Below are 12,500 nucleotides of genomic sequence, written 5' to 3' on the forward strand. Positions count from 1 at the left end.
TCCCATTCATATGCCTTTGTTCACTGGTTCACTTGTGCACACAGCATTTATTGAATGTCCCTTCTGCACCTGGGGCTTCTGATACGAAGTCAAACAAGGCGTAGTGTGGTCACCAGCAAGCATGCAGTTTTGTGACTCCCAGGCCAGTGAATTGGCCATTTATAGGGACCTGAGATCTGTCCATTTATCAGGGATTTCAAACTGCAGCCTGTGGGCTGTCTGTGGCTTTTTCGCATACCTGACCTTCATCACTCATCAGGTTACCTGTGGACCTGCTGTAGGTATGTGTGTCTCAGAACTCTGGATGAGAAATCTCTAAGAAATTCCAAGCATTGATGATACCAAAGATAGGATGGACATAGAGAACCACATATCACAGTTGGTCTTTCCCACTTGCATTCTAGAATTGTCCGGTTCTCTGGTTAAATACACCATTTCCTACCTAGACAGTGTATTAAAAAGCAGAGACATCACTTTGGCAACAAAGGCCCGTATAGTCAAAGTTATAGTTTTTCCAGTAGTCAGGCACAGATGTGAGAGTTGGACCATAAAAAAGGCTGAGCACTGAGGAACTGATGCTTTTAAACTGTGATACTGGAGAAGACTCTTGAGAGTGCCTTGGACAGCAAGGAAATCAAACCAGTCCATCCTAAAGGAGATCAACCCTGAATTTTCTTTGGAAGGACTAATGCTGAAGCTGAAGTTCCAATACTTTGGCCACCTGATGCAAAGAGCCGACTCATTGGAAAAGACCCTGATGCTGGGAAAGGTTGAGGGCAGGAGAAGAAGGGGATAACAGAGAATGAGATGGTTGAATGGCATCATCGACTCAATGGACATGAGTCTGAGCAAGCTCCAGGAGATGGTGAAGGACAGGGAAGCTTGGTGCGCTGCTGTCTGTGGGGTCACAAAGAGTCGGACACGACTGAACAATAGCAACCCTCAGGGATTCTGATTCAGTTGGTCTGACATGGAATGGAGACTGAGTCTTTTTTAAAGCTCTACCAGTTATTTTAGTTCTAACATGCTACTGCTGGAAATCCTCAGCCCAGAGAGGCAGTTGTTTTGGCCAGAGTCACAAAATACACCATCCTCCTAACTTGCAACCCACTGCTGTTTTCCCCAAACAGCACTGAAGGCAGAGGGGCCCTGAGAACCTTCCTGAATATTCAAGAGGCATCCCGCACATCGGCAGCTTGGAGCAGGGGAGGCAGGAATCTGTAACTGCTGTGTTGCCTCTTCAAGAACAAAGCCCTTGCCGGTTTACCACTCTGGGAAGATTGCCAGGCTCAAGTATTAATAATAATCTCTTTGTTTTTTAAATGCCTTATAATTGCATAAATAAAGCTTACTTTCTCTTCTTTAATGGTAATGAGGCTTATTTGACTGATTGGTTGATTAATAAGACTCTAATTTCTTTACTGACAAAACACGAAGGCCAAAAGACGGATGCTGGGCGCTAGTAGCTTGGGATGTGAAGCAACCATTCCACTTTTTAGCTGCTGCTCCTGAATCTCAAGAGAGAAGGGTAGCGATGGCTTCCCTGCAGTCAGATATGGATAAATAAAAGCTGCAGGCACTTTGAGGAAGCAGGCCCCTGCATTTTCCTGAAGGGCAATTCCTGAACACTGTTTTCTTCATAGTCTACAGTGTCTGTCCTGTGAAGACCCGTGGGAAATATTACTCTGATTTCAGTGCCAGTCATGGTTGCCCTCGATTCCCAGGTGGCTCAGTGGTAAGGAAGCCTCCTGCCAATGCTGGAGACACGAGCTCAATCCCTGGGTCAGGAAGATCTCCTGGAGAAGGAAATGGCAGCCCGCTCCAGTATTCTTGCCTGGGAAATTCCACGGAAGGAGGAGCCCGCTGAGCTCGAGTCCAAGGAGTTGCAAAGAGACACGATTTAGCAACTCAATAACAGCAATAATGGTTGCACTCATCCTGGTAGTATTGTATGCATACTTGTAGGCACTGGGAATTGTGAAATTGATCGTGTTTGCTGTTTCCCGTTGGACACCAGGAAACTCAGAGCCAAACTGGTGTCTAGCCAGCAACAGGCATAAAATCCGCAGCAAATGTTTGATGTAATAACAGCTCACATTTGTTGAGCATTTACCGTCTGCATGAACCCCCGGTAACTTACTTTCTGCAAACTTAAAGTTCCTGAAAAACTAGAGTGCAGCTCTCCCTTTTACAAATCAAGTAATGTTTTCAATGCCCCAGAGGAATAAAGAACTGGTTCATTTAAATCAGAGATCCCGGTGCTGTGAGTAATGACCTCCTTACTCCACCATGTTTGCAGCGTCATTTGCTGGTTTTCAGACTCTCTCTTGACCTACAGAGGAGGCCAGCTGGGCCCGGCTGCTGCCTCCGAGTTGGCTGTGAACTTAGCTTCTTTTCCTGAGCCCAGAAAAACCCCTGCCCTAGTGACGAATCACAGGCCAGAGCCCAGCCCTGCTGGGGGCCCACGGCTGTGGACGGCTTTGCGCTGTCACGCACTGGCCCAGAGACAAAGGGAAGCAGGAGGGCTTTTATTGGTCACCTGCCTCCGTGCACAGGCTTCCTGATAGATAACAGATGGAGAGACGAGGGGGTTAATGAGGTCGGCGTTCTGGCCAAATGCTCTCCATCTTCCTCTTGCCACTGAGTCGTTGGAAAAGAATGCTTCTCTGGGCGGGTGGGGCAGGGAGAGCTCAGAAAGGCTGAGCTTTCACCAGAGGTGTTGGGAGAAGTGGGGAGGCAAGAATGGTGTGCACTGATGCAATTCATCTCAATTCAGTGAGTATTTATTAAGCGCTTTGTACGTTAGTCACCTTTAGGTATCACCCCACCCCCCACATACTCTTCCATGTCGTTATCTTTATCTGCATTTTACAGCACAGCAACTTAAAAGGCTCAGAGATGTTAAGTAACTTGGCCAAGATCACCCAGCCAACCTAGAACTCAGCTGGGATTTGAACCTAAACCTCTCCCTCTCTTTAAACCTCATGCATCATGCTGCTTCTCCAAGCAGTAAGACCACTCACTGCGTCACACATTCCTTTTAAAATTGTTTTCAGGGTTGCATCTTGAGGTCTCATTTCCAAAACATCTCTTCTGGCCGGAGTGAGGAAATAGGGGTGGGAAAGAGACTGCTCTTCAAAGCATTGGGAGAAAAGGATGGAAGGAGCCGTTTACACTTAGAAAATTTTGTCTTCGGTTCTAGGCAGGGGACGACGGGGGGAACAGTAGTAATTTAATCGTCAGGGCCGACATCCACTTCCTGGGGGCCTCCTTGTCCTCAGCCAGATGTTTTTTGTTGAATCTGGTAATTTTCAAAGAGAGGTCAGGGCTGGTCTCTGTGATTAGAGCTCGTAGAAGCCCATGGGAAGCCTCCCATAAACAGCATGCGTCATGGCACTTTACAACTTCTAGCCTCTCCGGGACTCTCCCACAGCAGCCCTGCAAGGCAGGCTCATTACTGGCCCCATTTTATGGATGAGAAAACTGAGCCCCTAAGACTTCCCCAGATCAAGTGCAGAGCTGAGACCCATCCTGTGTAGAAAGGTGCAAGCTTGGTACCTGGCACATCTGGGTATTCACAGACCATTAGGACTTCAGATTCCTATCTCTGAGGCTTTTTCCTTCCCATCACACCATCTCTGCCTCGAGAAAAAGTAATCTATCCTGAAGGCTGTTTTTTTCAAAATGTAAGGAAACCCTTGCTGGGCTGTGATCTCATGTTGCTCACAGCCCCCCCTTCGGAGTCTCCACGGACCATGCACATGACTAACTTTCATCCATCCAGAGGTTATAAGAAGCCAAATGTTGGCAGCATAGCATCTTTCTTCAGAGACACAGGAGGCTGCCCCAGGATTTGTCTCTGGGGGTCGGGGAAGAAATTTGAGAGGCTGTGGAGGAAGAAGGCACTGGCTTTGTTTTGTCAAGATCTGCGCTTTTTAAACAGTTTCATCCCCAAACCCGTAACATCCCTCCTCCTAAAGAAAAAAACAATCCAAACAAAATGTGTAAGTCACCATATTCTGTGCCCACAGCCTTCTCTCTGCCTGTGTATTTCTCGCCTGGCCCCCAGACACCATGGGAAGTGGGGAGAGCTCTTCTCAGGGGTCAGTGGTGTGGGGTGCAAGGGGGGGCTGAGGGGGACTAAGGGCTCAGACCCAAGCCTCACCCAGAGGGAAAAGGCAGGGTGGACTCTGGAGGAACCATCGCGTGGTTGAGAGTCCTTGAATCTCAACCATCCAGATAATGGGACCCATCAGAATCAAGAGCAGGGTTGTGGAGCCAGGTGGAGGAGTGGACCAGAGGAGGGCACCAGTGCTTGTGGAGTGCCCCCTGTGGGCCAGCTAGTCGCCACACACTTTCTCCTCTGTTTCCCAGCCACCCCACAAAGTTGCAGGATGAAGAAGTTGAGGCTCAGAATCCCAACAACATGCCCATAGCTTGTCAGAGGCAGAACTGAGACCAGAGCGCAGGTTTCTGATGCCAAAGCTGGAGACGGGATCAGGGAGGACCCAGGCTTGCTAACACAGCAGGAGGCAGTGCTCCTGTGCCCGACCTTGTATATGGTTGAGGTCAGAAGTGTGTGATCATGAAGTCAGGCGTGGGTCTACTCAGACATGCTATGTATATTGAAGGTGCAGACCTGTGCTGTCCAGCGTGGTAGCCACTAGCCACCCAGGCTATTTTAAGTTCATTAAAATAAAATAAGAACTTCAGTTCCTGGATTGCATGAGCCACATTTCAACTATTTTAGTCTTCATATTACTAGTACTGTATTAGAATAGGTGTATTAAACATGCTGTCTCTGCAGAAAGGTCTATGGGACAGACCTGGTCTAGTGGGGCTCAGAGCCAGCCAGTTACAAAAGTGAACAGACTGAACCACCTCTGGGTCTGAACCCCAGCCTAGACCTGGCCCAAAGGGCCATGAACAGTCCTGTCCCCTCCACCAGGTGCTGTTGGTGGCTCTGGAGCCCAAAGTCCTGTGACCCTTGCATGTCCAGGACCTTGCTTCCTGTGGCCGAGCTGGTCAGCATCAGCTGTATCTGTCCTGCAGATCCCCCAGGGTCAGCTCCAAGGTCTTATACTGTGTGCCACTGCACTTTTTAGAGCATTTCATCCCAATCATTTCATCCTGACCATGTCCAGAACAAGAACCTAGCACAGAAGCCGTAAGTGAGTAAGAGTGAAAGTGAAGTCTCTCAATCATGTCCGACTCTTTGTGACACCGTGGACTGTAGCCTACCAGATTCCTCCATCCATGGGATTTCCCAGGCAAGAATACTGGAGTGGGTTGCCATTTCCTTCTGCAGGAGATCTTCCCGATTGAAAAATAGGGATTGAACCCTGGGTTCAGTTCTCCCACATTGTAGAAGCCCTAGGTATAGATGAAATCATAGCTCTTTGAAGAAGACAGATGAGTTAACAGTCATTACAGCCTTGTGATAAGGGTTTATTACAGGCAGGCATTCAGTCATTCACTTATTCATTCGTTCATTCAGTTTGGCAACTATCATGAGCCAGACACTGGAAACAGAGATAGTGATATTTAGGAGGGAGTGGCCATCCTGCATGGGCAGGACAAGAGGGGAGATGGAGTCAGGAGTTAACAAGGTTCCTGTGGAGCATAACCCCAGGTCTGTGTGGTCAGGGTGCCTCCTTGGATGCCGAGATCAAGGAAGTCACAGGTTGGGCCAGCATGCATCCAGGCCTCACGGCCAGTGAGCAGCCCCGAGACAAGTTGAGCGAGGACCAGGCCTGATGCTGGGAAAGATTGAGGGCAAGAGAAGGGGACAACAGAGGATGAGATGGTTGGGTGGCATCACTGACTCAATGGACATGAGTTTGAGCAAGCTCTGAGAGATGGTGAAGGACAGGGAAGCCTGGTATGCTGCAGTCCACGGGGTCGCAAAGAGTCAGACATAACTTAGCGACTGAACAACAACAGAAGGCCTTGGCCTGAAAAATCTTAGGATTTTAGGGCAAAAGACAGCTTAATGGTCCTCCTCCGACCCCTTCATTTCACAGAGGATGAACCCAGGGCCCAGACAGAATCAAGGTGCACAGGGGCTTATTGACAGAGCTGTGTTCAGATCCCGGGCCCTCGGCTCCCAGGCCAGAGCCCTTCCCTTCCCTGTGCTGGGTCTGAAGGACCGAGTTTTGTTCTGGGTCTGCCTTTCTCACTCTTCTGTAACACTCACTCAAGGGTCACTCCCACCCCAGCAGCTTTATAGAATTTCCATCTCGATGGCACGGAGCAGAGTCAGAGGTAGGGAGGTGGGGCGTGAGGGGCATAGTGGAGAGCTGGTGAACATTAACCCAAGCTGGCAAACCAGAACTGGAAACTCTGGCCCTTACTGGCTGTCACCTTGGACAAGTTAGATCATTCCTCTGACCTTCAAGCCTAAATGGGATTATAGTCCCTACCTCATTGGATTGTGGTAGGCCTAAGTCAGTTATTGTATCTGAAGGCATTACAAGAGTATCTGGCATCTCAAAAACACCATGACTGTGTAAAGATTGTGCTGCCATGATTTGTTCCTTGTTCTGGAGCTGGATGTGTGATCTCACGTGTATGCCCGTGGGGACTCTGGGGCAAGTTTACATCCCTAGGGCAACTTAGAAAACCTTGAAATGGTGACCTGTGTGAGCTGGTTCTGACAAACTCCTGTGTTCCCGCTTAAACCTTCCATGGAGCACTTGCCCTGTTCCATCTTACATTTTTAATAATTTGAGTATTTTCCTTAGAATGCGTTTCCGCTATGTCTCAGTGGGTAAAGAATCTGCCTGAAATGCAGGAGATGCAGGAGACTCGGGTTCAATCCCTGGGTCAGGAAGATCCCCGGGAAGAGGAAATGGAAACCCACTCCAGTGTTCTTGCCTGAAAAATCCCATGCACAGGGGAGGCTGGTGGGCTACGGTTCACGGGGTCACAAAGAGTCAGACACTGAGCATCTAAGCGCAGCGTAGTCCCGATTAGAAAATAAACCTAAATCATTTCATAATTTGTGTAAGTCAAACCATTATGCTGTATGCTGAACTTTCAACTTAGTTCTGTGTGTCAGTTATTTCTCAATAAAACTGGAAGGAAAGAAAAAACAGAGAGAAACCTGAGAGCAGGAACTGTATTTTATTTAGAGATTCAGACCTTGAGTTAGAAAATATGGATTCAGATAACATTCTCTTAGTGATACATCTTTTCTTTTTCTTTCTTCTTTTTTAAAAATATCTTTATTGAAATATAACTCACAAAGCACATTGTGAGTTATGCATATTATATATATATCATAATGTGCATATTATTCACAAAGCACAATTCAGCAGCATTTAGTGGGATTTACCAAGTTGTGAAAGCGTCAGCACCATCGATTTTAGGACATTTTCATCACCCCAAGGAGAACCCATCCCCCTTCCCTGTAGCACTTATGGAATGATGATAAGCATTAATAAGGGAATACACGGGCACAGGCCTTAGCACAGAGCCAGGTACTGACGTGGCGCCTAATTACTGCCTCTTCCGTGGGCCCCGCCATAGGGTTTTGTTCTGGTTTGTGGGGTCAAATTCTACAGTTTCTCCCCACCCCAGAAACATGAAGATGGCTCTGCTAGGTCACCTCACAGAATCCTGGGGGGGCCCAGCTGCACAGCCAGGGACGCTTGGCCTCGGGGTGAGGAGGCGTTGAGGCTAGGGGTTCAGCGGAGGACGAGGTGTTGCCCCAGTTTCCTGCACAGGAGGCCCAGTCTGCACGGCTCACTGCTAGGAGTTACCCACGGGCGGCCTCCCCGTCCACACCTGTCAGTTTGAGGAAAGTCAGCCCGGGTGCCTTCACGGCAGACCCACTGTCAAGTCCAGGAGGTTATGCACAGACTGGGCTGGCCTCTCGGAGCACCTTCATTTTCTCCCTTTTCTTTTTCTCTGCTCCCATGGAGAAGAAAAGCTGGGCTCCACAACCGTCAGTTGTCTCTTTGCTCAAGGAGCTTCTGGAGAAAGGAATGGAATTGGCTGGGGGAGGATGGAGCATTCACTGGGTTTGGGTCCCAGGGAGAGCGTCAGGCCCTCTGAGTCGGGAGCCGGGGTCCCGGGAGGGTGGGCCATGAAGGGCAGCCTTGGCGAGCTCTGAGCTGGCGGCAGGAAGTGAGCGATCCGGAGAGGAGGTGCGTGCGTGTGTGCTCACTCAGTCGTGTCCGACTCTTTGCAGCCCTATGGACTGTAGCCCGCCAGGCTCCTCTGTCTGTGAGATCCTCCAGGCAAGAATACCGGAGTGGGTTACCATTTATTTACTCCATCAGGGGATCTTCCTCACCCAGGGATCAAACCCACATCTCAAGTCTTCTGCACTGGCAGATGGGTTCTTTACCACTAGCGCCACCTAGGGAACTGAATTAAGGCAAATTGTTAACCATTGATTCCACAGGTGTGTGTCTGCTCCACGAAGCACTGCACTCTCTGCTGGGTCACAAGGAGGTCAAGTCACATTTACTGCCCTTGAGGGCAACTCTGGCCAGAATTGATCCCTTTGGTTTAGTCACTCAGCTGTGTCTGACTCTTACTAGAGCGGGTTGCCATTCCCTTCTCCAGGGGATCTTCCTGACGCAGGGATCTAACCCGTGTCTCCTGCATTGACAGGTGAAGCCACCAGGGAAGCCCTGCTGATCCTGTGACCTTCCATAAATCACATACTTTCTGTAGCCCCAGTCTACTTTCCTGTAAAATGGGGCTAACAAAGTCCATTTTGTAAGGCTACTGTAGAAGCTAAGTGCATTGGAGGTACAGACCAACATGAAGGTGGTTCGTTTGCCTAAACAGGTCGAGGGGCTCACATGAGTGACAGACACATCTTTCTAGGGAGCCAAGAAGACATTGGGTGTCCCTTCTGTACAATGGCAAGCCACTCTCCCTGGCCTCTCTGGTTGAAATAACTTCATCTGCCTAAGCCCCTGGCCCTATTGGCAGACAAGGATTACGTGACATGCTCATGAAGCCCAGCCATCTATTAGTATTTAATGGAGTCACTGCTGGTAAAGATTCCTAAAGATTCCCTGGTGTGGGAGGTTGATAGGATCTAGAGACACAAGCAGAAAACGTCTTACACTTGGAAAATGGTGTTTTACAAGTCGAGGCCACTTTTACTTACTGCAGACTTGATCCCTGTGAAAGAAAGGCCTGTCCTGGTCCTTGCTATGGTTGGATGCAGCTGTTGAAGGGGGTTAGCCTCTGGCTTCACAAAGACCCTTCACAGAGACCTCCCCGCTGCCTGCTAGTTTGGGGAGGCAGGCAGAGGAAGTAAGTGGTAAATGCTTTCTGGGCTCCTGTCTGTACCAGGTCACTTGGCCCAGTGCTGAGTGTGTAAATTCATTTAATCCTTCAGATAGCCCTGTGGTGCAGAGATGTAGCTGCCTCCACTCAACGTTACAAGGAAACCAAGGCTCAGAAAAAGTTATATATCTGTCCGGGGTCTCACCATCAGTATTGATAGAGAGGCCTGTTTGTTTGACCTCAGAACCCTCTGGACCCTGGCACATGACAAGCCACCACACCTACCCCCCTCCTCATTCCTGTGAGGCGTTTTCCATCACCTCTGTCTGTACCACGAATGCAGGGACCCCTCACCCCCGAGGTTTGCAGGGAGAAGGCTCAGACTCTTTCACCTGAGCAGACTCACACCATGCAGGCGGCCTATACCCACAACGCTGGCAGAGCCTCAGATGATGAGCTTTTTGAACACTTGCCAACATCTCAACCCTTCTAATTAAAACTACATTATCTGTGATGATTCTTAATGATAGCATTTGTGGAATCGGGATCCTCTCAGGTCTCAAGTTCAGTTTGAAGTTCCTGCTTCTGAACAGCACGTGCAGTGGCCTTAATGATGGGTCAGGTGGAGATTCTGTGGGACCTGCCCTGGTAGCCTGTATATTGTCTTACTCCAAAAGCCTCTGTCTGGGGGAGCTGGCAGCCCATGTGCCAAAGACACAAGGCAGCTCTTTCTCATTTATTCCTCTTATTTCGTTAGCTCTGTGTCCCTCACGCTCCACCCTTCTCAGGGGAAAGTGAAGAGAAGCAAGTGGATCTGGGTTTGCTTGTCATCGTGGCTGTCAGGATTCAGGGAGCTCCTCTTGCTGGGGTCCAGCCTGCTGGCCATTGATGCCTCCCACTGTCCTGTCCTTATAGCCAAGGATCTTTGCATCTGCCGGCTGGGTGAGCTTCTGGCCCCGGGTCCACTCCTGACCTGAAACTAGAGGAGATTACAGAACAGCATCCTGAGTCACAGGTCTGTAGGGGTTCATTAAAGTGTCGTCTTTACTTCTGACCAGGTTTGAAAGCATTTTAGACGAGTGCTTTGAGAAGGCAGAGCAGCCTTTAGGGAGATGCCTCCCAGTTCTTGGGGCTTCTAGGCTGGCCTCGGACACCGAACCCTAGTCTTAGCACTTAGGCCTAGTTCCTTAGTACCCTGGGCAGGACCCAGCCCGCTGGTCCTCGTGTGCCTTTCCAGCCCATCTCCTACCCGCTGGATGCAGCCTGTGTTCAGAAATGCTGAGCTTCTGGCCCTCCCCGGTGCTCCTCCGTGGCTCAGGCTCCCTCCTCTGCCTGGACTCCGCCTGCCCTCCCTCCCTGCCTGGCCCCCCATCACCCCCACCCACACCCCCACCCCAGCTTCTAAAATGCAGCTCCAGGGTTGCTTCTCAGGAAGCCTCTGCCTCTGACCCTGGCCAGGTGAAGGGCCCTCTGTCTGCTCATGCTATATCCTGGACCGATCTCTTGCCACCGTGTGATGACAATCATCTGGTAATGTCTGGATGTTTTGTCTTGCTCCCCGTAGCAGCTTCACAGAGTGGTCGCTTAGTAATCGGAGTGACCAGACGAATGGATGAGTGAAGACATAGAGAACTGATTAGTTACCTAACTGAGCCTCTGCCTCACTCCCAAGTTCCACCTCCAGAAAGCTCCATAGCCCAATGGAAGTCACAAAATCTGAAGATGACCAATGTGGGGTTTGGAGTCCAGAAACAAAAGGCTTTAGGAGTTGAAATCCAAAAGGCAAAGTGATTGCTAAAAAGCAGGATTCCTACCAGACCCAGGCACACTTCTCATGGACAGTCTAAAGACCCAGCATTCTAATTTTTTCAGCTCTGAGATGCAACTTTCCAATGGTTCTCTTGCAGTCGGCGTCATTTTGCAAATTCTCACTGATGGCTTGGGTTTCTCAGCAGTATAATCAAGCTGTGAGATCACTACATTTTAGGGTTAGACATGTTGGCTAGGACTTCTGGTTCTGCCAATTCCCAGAGGCGTGAGCACAGGCAAATGGGTCATCCTCCTGGAGGTTCTCTCTCCTCTTGGAAAGGGGGACACTGCATGAGACAATGAGTGGTAAGTGCAAGGAGCTGATGGGGTGGTTGAAGACAGTTTAATTAAGGTTGAGCTGTCAGGAAAGCAGTAAGGGGTGGTGTAGCAGTCCAAGGTTAGCAACAGCAGGGAGCTCTCACCACCCTGAGGCCTGCAAGGGTGGGAGCAGCTACTGGGAAAGAGCTGTGTCCACAGAAGAGGATGCTGGACAGGATCCCTGGCCTTCGAAAGACAAAAGCCCTCGTCAGCTCACAGCCTAGCAGGAAGGCTTGTGGGGAGGGATGTCCCAGCCTCTCTCCTCTTGCCCTCTGAGGCTGGTGCCCCCCGTTGGCTAAACCCAGCTGGAAGTAAGAGGGAGAGGAACATTAGTGGCCATATGTTCAGAGGTCAGCCTCCTGGAGCACAGAACAAGGCAGGGAAAAGCAGAAAAAGGAGATAGAGGGCCACATGGAGACAGCCCAGCCCTGCTGTGGCCTGACACACAGTAGATTCTCAATGTACATGACTTTCATCCCTGATCTTATCAACACCTCTACCTTTATAAAAAAAAAAAAAAAAGGAGGGGGCTGAGCAGAAGATTCAACAAATATGAACATTCCTTAAGGTCCTCACAGGAGTGTGTTAGGGACGATGTTGAAACGGACAGAAAGAGTAAAGGATTTTTAATTTTGATTATCTGTGAATTTCTTTTATCCATGTTATCTCTTTCCGCCAGTAGCCGGGATAATTGAAACCTCATTGCCTTCCCTAACTCAGCTGTTCAGTCTGCTGAACACACATCAAAGGTATTTTTGTAAGGAGCTGTCTGCTGTAGTTTTTAATTAATTTTAATTTTATTTTTACATTTGATCTAATAGAGTCAAATGAATCTTTCATTGTTTAGATTTCGCCGAACTGGTGAAATAGGTCAGGCTTTCCAGGAGTTCTCCGAACTTCTTTGCATGGATAAGTAACTTCTGGCAGCAGGACCTCGGCTATGGAGGCTACCCGGCTGTAATCCTGGGGGACAAAGTATCAGGAAAATGGGAGGCCAGATTGAGCAGAGGGTGTCAGCAGCCCATTTGTTCCACAAAGAGGTCCTACTGTGTGCTGAGTGGCAAAAGAGACAGAGAGGCTGCCTGTGCTTCTCAGAGTCTAGGGGGGAAATAAATGTGGAC

Source organism: Muntiacus reevesi, chromosome 5 (assembly GCF_963930625.1).
Source record: "Muntiacus reevesi chromosome 5, mMunRee1.1, whole genome shotgun sequence".
Lineage (NCBI taxonomy): Eukaryota > Metazoa > Chordata > Mammalia > Artiodactyla > Cervidae > Muntiacus > Muntiacus reevesi.